Below are 13,596 nucleotides of genomic sequence, written 5' to 3' on the forward strand. Positions count from 1 at the left end.
GGGGACGGACAACAGAAAAGTGGGTGAAGGGAGACATCAGACAGGGCAAGATATGACAAAATAATAATTTATAAATTATCAAGGATTCATGAGGGGGCGAGGAGCGGGGAGGGCGGGGGAAAATGAGGAGCTGATGCCAGGGGCTTAAGAGGAGAGCAAATGTTTTGAGAATGCTGAGGACAATGAATGTACAAATGTGCTTTGCACAATTGATGCATGGAAGGATTGTGATAAGAGCTGTATGCGCCCCTAATGAAACGATTAAAAAGAGACAAGAAAGAAAACATCAAAGTGGATGTCAGAAGATTCTGAAGCTGCTCTTAATCATAGGGTAGCTAAGGCAAATGGAAGAAATAATGATGTCAAAGAGCCTTTCCACAGGAGAAAAAATGAGGCTGTCTGCCCCCATACAAATTCACAGTCTCTGTGAAACCCAAAGGAAAAATAAAAAAGAATGGACTTAGCAGCAATGGGTCTGGTTTATAGGTAACAAGACTGAGAAATTCCTTTCCACGTTTGTTTTTAAATCTCCAAACCAAACACCCACTGCCATCAAGCAGCTTCATCATTCTCCCATACAGTAACTGGTTGGTTTGAACCACCAACCTTGTGGTTAGCAGCCCTATGCTTAACCCACTGCATTTCCAGAACATCTTTTGTTTCAAGGATTTAACTAAATGGAGAACCCTCAATCTTCTTATAAGGAATGTATGAGAGTTTAAATTCTGAACACCCTATTTGCAGAAGACTATGGATAGTAGAAACCCAAAATCCATTTGCAGAGTCCTCATGTAAATTAAACCTCCACTATACTCCTTCTGATTAATTACCAAGGCTATAAGCCCCTGTGGTGTAGCAGTTACCAGTGGGCTGTGATACGCATGGTTGGTTGGTCGGCAGTTGTAAATCACTAGGCAACTCTGTGGGGGAAAGACTGGGCTTTCTATGTCCATACAGTTAGTCTTGAAAATCCACAGGGTAGTTGTGATGAGACTGTAGGCAGCGAGTTTGGTTTTTGTTTTTATAGATAGTCTGGCCCTCAGGCAGAGTGCATTTAGAAAGTGGATTACCTCCACCCTTCTTCTCCAACCAGTCCAGGGAGGGGCAGTCTCTCTTTGGGCTTGGCAGGGTGTGTCCTTGATGGAGATCTCTGTCCTGGGGACAGTACCTGAGGTCACATAGTCATGAGTCATGCTCTATTGATCTCGATTATACTGCTTTGGTCCAAAGACCCTGAACCAGTCTTGTGAACTCTTCTATTGAACATAAGGTATGTGTCCTGATCTTGGTCCTGTTCTGGCTTTTGTAACCCCACCTGTAACTGTAATATAGTGATCTGCCACCAATCACCCAATGATGAGTTTGTCAATTTCCTTTGTTCCATGCCTTATTTAGCATCCTGACTGTGAATCTGAAGTCATCACTTTGACCTCATGCTAATGGCTTCCTTCATCCAGATGATGTGCCTGTGCCCTCATGTTGTCTACGCCCCTTACAAGACTTAATAAATGTTCTCCTCAAATTAGATTTGAGATTGAGGTCTCCTTTGTACCCTGAACCAAGTGTTATTGTCAGAAGGAGTTTTCTTATAACTGGATCCCACTAAGAGAGCTAAGAGAACCCAGACCTGTGGGATCCATTCATTTAGTTAAGCGAGCTCAGAAAGGCATGAAGGAAGAAGGTGTAGAGCAGCTGCACTTCTTCTTGCAGAGTCTCACGGGTCTGCTTCCTCTCAGCAACTGTCAGAAGCTTCATCCACATTAACATTATCTATACACATTCGCATCAACATGCTTTCTTCATTTAGCATCCTGTACTGCTACTGATGAATATGTCCCTTTAATTTTATGAATTATAGTTAGGCCGTAGTTATCTTCACATGTCCAACACAGGTAAGCAGACAGTTCTTAATTTATAAACAAGAAAAGTACACATGTAATTTTAATCTTTCACTGCCTTTGACATCCGAAAAACAATGGAGCTTTTGGGGGATCTGGTATTCAAAAGTAAGGAAAGAAAATGCCCAAGGTCAAGATGGGCCTAGGACTCCCAGGGCATCACAGACAAATAGATGTTATTTTAGCCACAGAATCAGGGGGCCCTGATTCATGGTGACCCCATGTACAATAGAACTGAATGCTGCCCTGTTCTCCACCATCCTGATGTCTGGTCATAGTTAGACTGCTGTGATCTACTGAGTTTTCATTGGATGACTCTCTGAAGTAAACCACTAGACCTTTCTAGTCGGTCTTAGTCTGGAAACTCCATTGAAATCTGTTCAGAATCATAGCAACATGCAAGCCGCCGCTGACCCAAGGTGGAAGCTGTGCAAGAGGTAGATTAAGCATATACGATCATGCAAGGGTACAAAGGTTCACATACTTGGTTATAACCTAAAGGTTAGAGCTTCAAGTCCATCCAGAGATTCTTCATCAGGCAGAAAAAGCAGCCTTTGAAAACCCAATGGAGTGAAGGGTCGGCCCCAATCCCAACTATGTGAACAGTCCCCCCTTCTGGCAGAAAAATTCACTTCAGAGGACAGCACTGAAGCTACAGCTCAGGGAGAGGGACATGTCTGATCAGAGCACACAGGAGCAAAGGAAGGGCGAGGGAGAGAGAGCAGAACACTCCTGGCCCACCAAGCCCTGAGGACGATATTCCTGCACAGTGCGGGAATTGCACCCAATCTGACCCCACCACACTGATAGAGCATCTGGGGGTCTTAAAATCTTGAAGATAAACAAGCAAAGCACTAAGGGTGTGCAACAGAACAGCAAGGGGAACAGAGCAACAAAGTCCCCAGGAAATACCAAAAATAGAATTTGGAGCCAGGGTATGGCACCCCATCAGACTCTACCAGAAACACTCCTAAAGGTCAACAAACAGACCTTGAACTATTTGCAGGCTTTTTTTCTGTCATTGGTTTTTTTGTTGTTTTGTTTTCTTTTGCTGGTTTGTTTTACTTTGTCTTGTTTTTGTGCATATTATCTCTGCAGGTCCATCTAGATAAGATAGGTGGGATAAACAATCTGGAGAAGAAAACAACAACCAACAATGGACCTATGGTTCCAGGGGGACATGGGAGAGGGGAGGCAGGGGAAAGGAAGTGGGTGTTAACAAACCCAAGGACAAGGAACAACAAGTGATCCAAAATTGATGGCAAGCAGGGTGTAGGAGGCCTGGTAAGGCTTGATCAAGGGCAATGTAACCAAGAAGCATTACTGAAACCCAAATTAAGGCTGAACATGGTAGTGGGACAAAAGGAAAGTAAAAGGAAATTGAGGAAGGAACTAGGAGGCAAAGGGCATTTATAGAGATCTAAATACAGGCATGTACATATGCAAATATTTTTATATATATGATGATGGGGAAATAGATTTATGTGCATATATTTATAGGTTTAGTATTAAGGTAGCAGATGGACTTTGGGCCTTTACTCAAGTACTCCCTCAATGCAAAAACACTTTGTTCTTTTTAAAAAAAATAATTTTATTAGAGGCTCATACAACTCTTATCACAATCCATACATACATCACTTTGTTCTATTAAACTGGTATTCCATGATGCTCACCTTCCAGACACGATTGCTGAAGACAAAGCGGGTACATAAGCATATGTGGTGAAGAAAGCTGATGGTGCCCGGCTATCAAAAGATAGAGCATCTGGGGTCTTAAAAGCTTGAAGATAAACAAGCGGCCATCTAGTTGAGAAGCAGCAAAGCCCACATGGAAGAAGCACACCAACCTGTGTGATCACGAGGTGTCGATGGGATCAGGTATCAGGCATCAAAGAACCAGAACAAAAAATCACACCATTGTGAATGAAGAGGAGTGTGGAGTGGAGACCCAAAGCCCATCCATATAGGCAATTGGATATCCCCTTACAGAAGGGTCGCTGGGAGGAGATGAGCCAGTCAGGATCCAGTATAGCAATGATGAAACATACAACTTTCTTCTAGTTCTTTAATGCTTCTTCCCCCCACTATTATGATCCCAATTCCCCCTTACAAAACTGGCTAGACCAGAGGCTGTACACTGGTACAGATCAGAGCTGGAAACACAGGTAATCCAGGACAGTTAAACCCCTCAGGACCAATAATGAGAGTCGAGATACCAGGAGGGGAAGGGGAAGGAAGGTGGGGCAGAAAGAAGGAACTGATCACAAGGATCTACATATAACCTCCTCCCTGGGGGATGGACAACAGAAAAGTGGGTGAAAGGAGACATCAGTCAGTGTAATACATGAAAAAAATAATAATTTATAAATTATCAAGGGTTCATGAGGGAGGGAGGCCGGGGGAAGGAGAGGGGAAATGAGGAGCTGATACCAAGGGCTCAAGTGGAACGAAAATAAAATGTGCTTCATCAACGGATGGATGGATGGATTGTGATAATTGAACGAGCCCTCAATAAATTTTTTTTTTAAAAAAGAAAGAAAACCCAATAGGACACAGTTCTACTCTACACCCATGGCTTTCCCATGAGTCAGTCAACCCTAGAGCAACTGGTAATGTGAAGCAATCCACAGTACCTGTGATGTATTCTTGCCCCAAATGTTTAATCTCTGTGTGTGTTTGGGTGTGGGTGTGTGTGCAGCCTCTACAACTGAATCGGTCCTAGGGGGCAGTTGTGTAATTGAAGGGTAAATTAAATAAATATCAGACAAAGCGTGCAAGAGCTCACCTCTTCCCTGATGACCAGATCCAGAGAGAGGGGCAAATGTACGCTCTCACAAGCTTATATAATCTAAGGCAAGCAAGTGGAATCATACATATATGGGAAGTACCCAGGAAAATAGAATATTTTTTCAAAGCGATGTATTTACATTTTTTTAGAAAACAATCTTTTCACTTTCAAAGTACTCTCCATTATATGTAATACATTTGCCAAATCTGCAATTCCATTCTTGGAAAATTTTTCAAACTCTTCGGTTTGGATGGCTTTGCTGACAGCACCTCCTTCGTTTTTCTTCACATCTTCTGTGTCTTCAAATCGCTGTTCTTTCGTGTCCCTCTGCATCCACAGAAACAAAAGTCACGCAGCAAGGTCAAGTGAGTCAGGTACATGGGGCAAGAGAGGCATGCTGATTTTTCCCAAAAAGCTGGTGCACAGAGAGGGCTGCGTGAGCAGGTGCATTGTCACGGTGGCAAAACCAGTCCCCCTTCTGCCACACATCAGGCCTTTTTTGTTTCACACTGTTAAACAATCTTTTCAGAACCTTGAAATAGAAGTTTGTCTAACAGTCTGACCTGATGGGAGGAACTCCAAATGCACTGTGAGTGGATATTTTTGTCCGTTCGGGAAGTTGATGGACGTCCAGAACAAGGCTTGTCACCCATGGACATTTCACCGTTTTTGAAATGAGAAAACCACTTGTACACTTGAGTTTCCCCATAGCACTGTCCTTGTCAGCTGTGTTCAACATCACAACCGTTTGTGGGGGCATTTTTCCCCAAACAGGAAACAAAATCTCACAGCCACACACTGTTCTCTTAAATTGGCTATCACAAAGAAAACGACGTTCCAGCAAACCTGCTTTTATAACAAATTTCACTGAGGCCAGAGGGGATGCCATTGGGTGCAACCACCGTCCCCCCCATCCTGTAGGTAACACCATCCTGTAGGTAACAGGAAGGGGACAAACTAGATATACACTCACAGGAAGGTACATAACAAGCTGGGCGAGTTCCATAGCTAAGATTCTGGCCTAACCTTGGCCACCGTCTCTGAGCTGCTTTGACCTTAAGTATCCCTGAGCTCTTCTCCGGGGAAGCATCTATGATTCTTATCAGAAGGGAGTGGGCTGTACTCAGGGTGGGTGGGTGGTGGGAGTGCTCTTGATGGCAGCTAGCCTGCAGGCAGCTAGCCTTCAAAGCATAGTAGGCCACCACGGGGAATAGCTTTCACTTAGGAGAATGTGACTGGGAGGATACATCTCCAGTCACTAGTGTGAAGGCCTTCCTTCCCCAGAATCTGTCTCTCAGACTCCTCAAAATAAATAGGAGCATAGAGAATGTGTCCACATACACTCTCTTCCTAGTTCTGTTTCCCACAAATATGAATCTAATCCAGGTTGAGATTTATCTTCTGCTGGTAGGTGGGGTCCTGACCCTGTGCACAACAGAAAGCAGCGCTGTCTGGGGCTGTTCGCTCTCACAGCTGCTCTTCAGCTGGAGCCCATTGTTGCCGCACCATCATCTGTTGTTGCTGTTTTAGGTGCCATCAAGTCCGGTCCGTTCTAGTCTTTGGGAAATGAGGAGATGGGAAATTAGTTAAATGGATCTGGAGAAAACAATCAGCCCAACTTAGAATGTTCAAAGAAATACCTACAATTCACTTGGCAGCATCTCTTTACCACTGGGAAACTTTGACTATAGACTGGTTATTAGATGACATTAATCTGCTGCTCAGGGTCCCCAAGACTTTAACCTTGAGGTTAGCAGTCCAATGTTACCAGGTCTCCTTCTAGATGGCTTTAGGAAATTAATTTGTACAGTGTGACAATATTAAAGACTGGCTAATATCCAGCACTTAGCATTACCTGGGGAGCTCTAGTGGTATAGTGGTTACGTTAGATCTCTCGTTGGAGAGATATACCTCGGTCCTTGGCTTCTCAGGAGAAAGGATTCACTCCAAAGCATGAATTGTGATCCAAGTGGGTTTTATAAAGGATAGAAGTTTCCGGTTTTCCACAGGCACCCTCAGGGCATTTCAACCCCCACACTGTGGGGTCCTGAGGCCACAAGAAATCGATGCATGGCCTCCAAGGAGCAGCTTGAGAAGCAGAAGGGGCCCCAAGGCTCAGGATTCTGGCTTTTCAGGTTGTCTGCGGGGAGGTGTGGTCGATGATCCTAATTGACCCCATTGGTTGAATTGAATTACCTGGCCCAGATAGGCCAATCCAGGTATAACGCCCACCTAGGTGCACCACCCTGTCCTGGCTGGAAGCTCAAACCTCTGAGCCTGTGCAAGGGACGCCCCAGTCCCTGTGCTAGCTACCTAATACTTAGAAGTTGGGCTGCCATCTGCATGGTCCATAGTCTGAAACCACCATCCAGTCCACAGGAAACAGACAAGGCTTTCTGCTCCTGTAAAGAATTATAGTCTCAGAAACTCACAAGGGCAGTTCTACCTGTCCTATAGGGTCAATGTGAGTTGGCAGAGACTCGCTAGTAGTGTTTGGTGGGGTTTTGTTTTGTTTGTTAGCATTGTCTAGAGGGAAGCAACCATGGTTCAATAGTCTAATTCTTGCCTTCTGTGTGGAAGAGCTGGGTTCAAATTCCCTTCTGTGGGGCCAGGATCTGTCAGGGGAGGCGTGTGTACCGCTACGATACTCACTCAACAGCTTTCGACAGAGCTTCCAGAAGAAGACAGAGAGCAAAGGCCCTGGCGAGTGACTTCTGAAATCAGCTGAGAAAACCCCTGGGCCACGAAGACCTGACCGGCCAGCTCTCGGGGGAATGGCACTGAGCCGGGCAGCATCTCCTTCTGTTGGGCTTGGGGCTGCTGTGTGTTGGGGGGCTAACTCAGTGGCAGGTAACACTAAGCGGACACAATAGTTTAATTTAATGACCGGTTTGTTACATCGGGGGGAGAGGGGTGAATATTCCAAATCAATACGAATAGTTGATCTATTTTTGTGTAAATTAAACTTGTGGTCATACATACAGACTCTTAAACTTATAGCCTGACTCAGGCCTAGAAGCAAGGTAAATGGGTGTGTATGTACTACATCATTGACTGTGGTAAAAGCTGTGTGATAGGATTTGAGGCTATTTTTATTTTGTTTTGTTTTGACTTGATGTTCTCCTTATTAAAAACCAAGATGTAAAGTTATTGGCAGATTCTAAATATAGTGACAGCTTTTTTGGTTTTCAAAACATTTTGTTTATTCCTCCCTTCTAACAGTTACTATGGTCTCCTCTTAAATTGGTCTCGACTCAATTTCCACTCTCCATCTTCAGTCCTGGCTCTGCCATATTAGCTAGGAGCCCTTGGGGAAATATCAGTTCTCTTCTCTCCATAAGTTTTTTCATTCATGGAATGAGACACATGGTCCAGGCAGCTCTTCCCAACTAGTGGACTTTCATATACCAGGGCCCTGAATGGTGATGAGAAATGGACTTTTTCGGCACTGGGGCCCTTGAGAGGCATATGTGGCAACCAGAGTCCCTTGACCCAATACCTCTGGCCATAAGCAGCCTTGTTTAGGGCTCCTGGAGGCAGCTGTGCAGAGTGCGGGCCAGGGTGCATGCCAAACAGGCAGTAAGCATGATGGACCTCAAATAGCAGCTCTTCATGTGTGGCAAAGGAGTTGCCTGCTATATGGGCATCTGCAAAGTACCCTACTGCCTACAGTAGACCAGACTCTGGAGTTGCTGCAAAAGTTTGTGATCAAGATGCCCCTGGGGCATGGCACACAGCCCCAGAGGTGGTCTGTCTGGAGGTAAGAGAAGAGCAGGGACAGAGCAGGCTTCTCGGTGGACTTAGCTCCGGGCCACACCAAAAAACTAACACAATACCATTGTGCATATGCCAAGTCACAGCAACCCCATGGGACATGGTAGAACTGCCTTTTGAGTTTCTAGGAGACTGTTTATGGGGGTAGAAAGCCCTTTCTCTCAGGGAGTGGTTGGTGGTTTTGAACCTCTGACCTTGCAGTGAGCTGCCCAACTCCTACCCAGTATGCCACCAGGACTCCTTACAGCTCCAGACAGTGTCCATTAATATTTGCCTCAACAACAAATAGTGGCCATGTCTATCCCTTTGCAGCAATATGCCCTTTCCACTGGGAGGAGGCTAGCTGCTGACGATGCATATGCAAACTAGAGCTTCAATGTGGGGAACTTGATATGAAATCGTATTCTAGGGTTTGAAACTCATTTGCATTATCATATGAAATGGCAACATTACATTTGTCAATAAAAGAAAAAGAAGAATTGTTAGATTCTTTAAATATAATTACAATTGTAAATTTTGAATGGCTGTATAAAATGGTGTTAAATATTTTATCACCTACTTAGAGAGCAGAGTCCCACACGGATAAAGACTACTCACAGTGTAGAGTTCATCATTAGAAAGTCTGCATCAGAAACTGCAAAAATCATTTCAACCATAAAATCTAATGTCAAAATATTCATTCATGGGGACAAGTCCAAGTTGATCATTTAAAAGGGAAAAATTTTTATTCGAAATGTTTATGCAAATTCAATATTTAACATATTTCTTAATACCCTGTTTTATTTTATCATAATTAAAATTTAAAGAAAATGTTATGAATTTTTTTTAACCAACCATCATTGAGATGCTTACAAATCTCTTCCAATTTACCCTAATGTGCTATAAAATGATCATTTTCTCTATGTGCCATGATAGGAAAGGATTATTTATAAAACTGTCTGCTACCCCAATTTACTCTAGGGCCTGTATTCCCTCTTCTCAGCTCCATATAGTCTTTTCTCTCATTTCCAAAGACAGCCAGGACTATAAGGTTTGATAGAAATCAAGTTTGTGCCCCCACAGGTCAAGAACGAAGAGTAGGGTGTTGTTAGAGTAAACCAGTCGCTAACAACACGTGGGGTGGGGTTTGTAGGGGCAATTGTATGGCTATAATATATAAAGATCATAAAGTCATAGGAGAAATAGGAGAGAGAGAGTAAAATAAAGGAGTCAGACACATTTCATGGTAGCATGCTCACCTCTGGGGCAGCCATGTCTGAGCAGAGAGAGGGAGGAGGATAGGAGACCCTTTTTATTTCTGACCAAGGCCTATATATATTGGGTGCAAGCCCTCCTGATTGTAGGTAACCACATACGTCACAGGGAAGGGTTGTGCACTAGGCATATGCATCACAGGAAGGGGCTGAGCTAGGGGGTGTACACATAATGGGAAGGGGATGAACTAGGGGTACACATGTGACAAGATGGGCAGACCCTAGATTCAAGATGGCAGACTAACCTTGGTCCTCCTTGAGTTGAATTGACCTATTCTGAGCTGTCCTTCAGGAAAGCAATCCACTATCCTTATCAGCAGGGCGTAGGTCCCACCTTCGGGTGGTGGGACAGACCATAGTGTATCATTGCCTGATGCCCTCAGGGAGAATACCTCTAAGCAGCTAAACTCTCATGCATTAGCAAGCAGCAGACAACCTGGGGAAAACCTTTCTGTATCTCACAGGGTGTGATCCAAGGATTGTAAATAATAAAATCTAAATCTAAATCCAAAAGAGGAAAAGGTATCAGAGCTTAAATTCTGCCTGAAATCTACTTGCAGGGTCCACACATAGATTAAGCCTACAGTGAATCCCCTGTGATCATGGTGGAGGGATGTGAATAGCCTTGTTAACAGGCATAGAGCATCGTAAAGTTGATTATGGCAGATGTAGTTAGAGTAAAATGTAATATCTTATGATTTGATTTCCCCTTTGAGCTCTTTCTTTTTCCTTTTGGCCTACTTTAGTTGTTTCCATTTAAAAAAAAAAGTAAAGGGGCAATACACTTGGATGAAGCCTCTGGTCAATCCCCTCTGACCATAGACCAGGGATGTAAATAGTCTTACTATCATGCAGAATGCAATGGAAAGTGGATTAATGCAAATGCAATTACGTTAACAAATTAACACCTTATCATTTGATCTCCCTTTGATCCATTTAAAATTTGTTCTAGTCCTTAATATTTTCTGCTTTCTTTTGGATTGAGGTTTTTGTTTTATTTTTCTGTTTGTTAATTGTTTGCTTTTTAAAAATTTAATGTTTTCTGTATATGAGATCCAAGATTATTAATCTATAGAAGCAATAATTGGATTAATGGTTCCTTGGGGATATAGCCGGGGAGGTTAGGGGAAATGGAGAATTAATAATGATGAGTACAAGAACAAGGAAAATGTTTTAAAACTGATTGTTCAACTCTTCTGGATGTAACTGAACTACTGAATTATATGACAAGTAAATTATATGCCCATAAAACATAAAAAGGTTGTAGGGGGGAAAAAAGAAATAAAGAGCATGAGTTTTTGTATCTAAGATACCATGTGGTTCCAGGGCTGGAGTGCATGCTTAGACAAAAACAGTTAATGTCTAGAAACCTCAAATGGTCTAGATTAACAACAAATTTGGTGAACAGAAAGCATGGAGAAGGACAAAAAGCGAGACTTCAAAAATGGACAGATACATTTTGGATGGGAAAACTAAGTATTCCATTCTCTCATTCCTCAAATTGATATAAAAAAGTAATACAATCCAAGAGAAGAACCAAACGTCGGTTATCGCCATTAGCCCACACCCACACCCACACCCACTGATGCTCACTGCTATCAAGTTGATTCCAGCTCACAGCGACACCACATCACAAAACGGAACTGCTTCCAGGGTTTCCAAGACTGTAACTTGTTCTGAGAAAAAAGTCTCCTTTCTCCTGCATAGCGGCTGGTGGTTTCAAACTGCTGGCCTTGTGGTTAACGGTTAGCAGCCCAACACAGCCAAGGCTCCTTGACTTTAGCTAACACCTAGTAAAACATGCCTTGAAGAGAACTCAAAAAACACTGAACTCACTGCCATCAAGTCAATGCTGACCCACAGTGACACTATAGGACGGGGTAGGACTGCTTCAGTGAGTTTATGCGACTGTAATTCTACAGGATCAAGGATTGCAAGTCTTCAGGATGGATGATAACTCCATGTAAAGAAAACCAAACTCCTCATAACTGGACCAATAGGTAACAGCATGATAAAGGGAGAAGAGGTTGAAGTTTTCAAGGATTTTGTCATTCTTGAATCCATTATCAATGCTCATGGAAGCAGTAGTCAAGTGATCAAAAGACAAAATTACACCGGGTACATCTGCTGCACAAGACCTCTTCAGAGTATTGAAAAGCAAGGATGTTACTTTGAGGACTAAGGACTGCCTGACCCAACTCATGGTATTTTTAGTATATGTGCCGCTGAAGCAAGCACTCAACTCATGGTATTTTTAATCACCTAGCATGCATGTGAAAGTTGGACATTGAAAAAAGAAGACCGAAGAAGAATCAATACATTTGAATTGTGGTCCTGGAGAAGTATATTGAAAGTACATAGACTTCTAAAAGGACAAACCAAACTGTATTGGAAGAAGTAAGGCCAGAGTATTCCTTAAAGGTAAACATGGCGAGACTTCATCTTATATGCTTTAGACACGTTGTCAGGAGAGACCAGTCTCTACTGAGGACATCGTGTTTGGTGAAGGAACAGTGAAAAAGCACTTTTCTGGTGTCCAAGTCCCAGGGAGGAAGTTATATGTAGATCCTTTTAATCGGTTCCCCGGTTACCATCTTCTTTCTTTTTAAAATCATTTTATTGGGGGCTCATACAACTCTTACCACAATCCATACATACATCCATTGTGTCAAACACATTTGTACATTCATTGCCCTCATCATTCTCAAAACATCTGCTCTCCACTTAAGCCCTTGGTATCAGCTCCTCGTTTTCCCCCCCTCCCCCCTCCCTCATGAACCCTTGATAATTTATAAATTATTATTTTATCATCTTCTTAAAGCCCCTGATTTTGCATTTTTTCTATGAACCCAGTGTTGATCAATTTCCCAAGATTGTTTCATAGTCATCAAAATACATCAGAATAATCTATCAGGAAACCTTGATATATTAACCACATCCTAAGAATATAAAATTTTTGTTTTCTCAATCAGTTGTTTAAATACCTTAAAGTTCAGTTGTGAACTAGAGCAAGAGAAGACTAGGTAGAATGAAAGGAAAGGCTGTTTCTCCGAAATAGCATAGGTCTGGTACTGGCTTTCTGTCCCAGAACAGAGTGTCTTTTGTTCATATTTGCCAAATTCAATCCCTGTCCCCCTGGAGGAATGTTAGATAAATATCAACAAATTCTTCTTGTTGCCTTCTCTTTTCTCAGACTCCTCCCCATTTGTTAATGTAAAATTTTTTGTTCCAAAGAATTCACAATATAATTGGTTATCATTTCAAACTGCCAGAAGGCCAAGCCCATTCTAAAACAGTTTCTTACATGGATTCCTAAATTAAAATATAAAGCAGTTTCTAGCTGGGTAGGGGTATTTGTCGAGTATGGTTACTTTCATCAGCCATTTTTGTTTTATCTCTCTAGAGAACCCTGTCTAACACAAGTACTGGATATGAAATTATGCTTTTTGGAGTTCACCTAATCCCATCCCAGTTTTTCCCACCCCATCTCCTGTTTATAACTTTTTAATCCACTCTGTTCATTATGTTGCGATTGAAAACAGATGATCACATGAAAGAAAAATAACTCGCAAAACACTAGATCTGGCGACCTTGCTTCTTAATCTTTCCACTCAGTTCTTTAAAATGTATCCACTAGAACAGATGCACCAGTAAATGGAAAAGCGTTAGCAAATAGTGCTCAGATTTCTTGAGATCAGTGAGTATCTAATGAGCTGACCTCGACCAGTTCCGCCTCAGCTCGTTAAGAGGACAAAATCTTTGTCAGCAGGGCTTCCTAGGCTTTCCCAAGGTGGCCGTAAGTCACCGTGGCGGGACTGCAGGGACTATGCATGGCAGCCATAGAAACGGTCCCTGGCATCTGGGAGACGGACGGGACCATGCCA

This window comes from Echinops telfairi, unplaced genomic scaffold (assembly GCF_000313985.2).
Source record: "Echinops telfairi isolate 266 unplaced genomic scaffold, ASM31398v2 ScPeMD7_3;HRSCAF=10, whole genome shotgun sequence".
Taxonomy (NCBI): domain Eukaryota; kingdom Metazoa; phylum Chordata; class Mammalia; order Afrosoricida; family Tenrecidae; genus Echinops; species Echinops telfairi.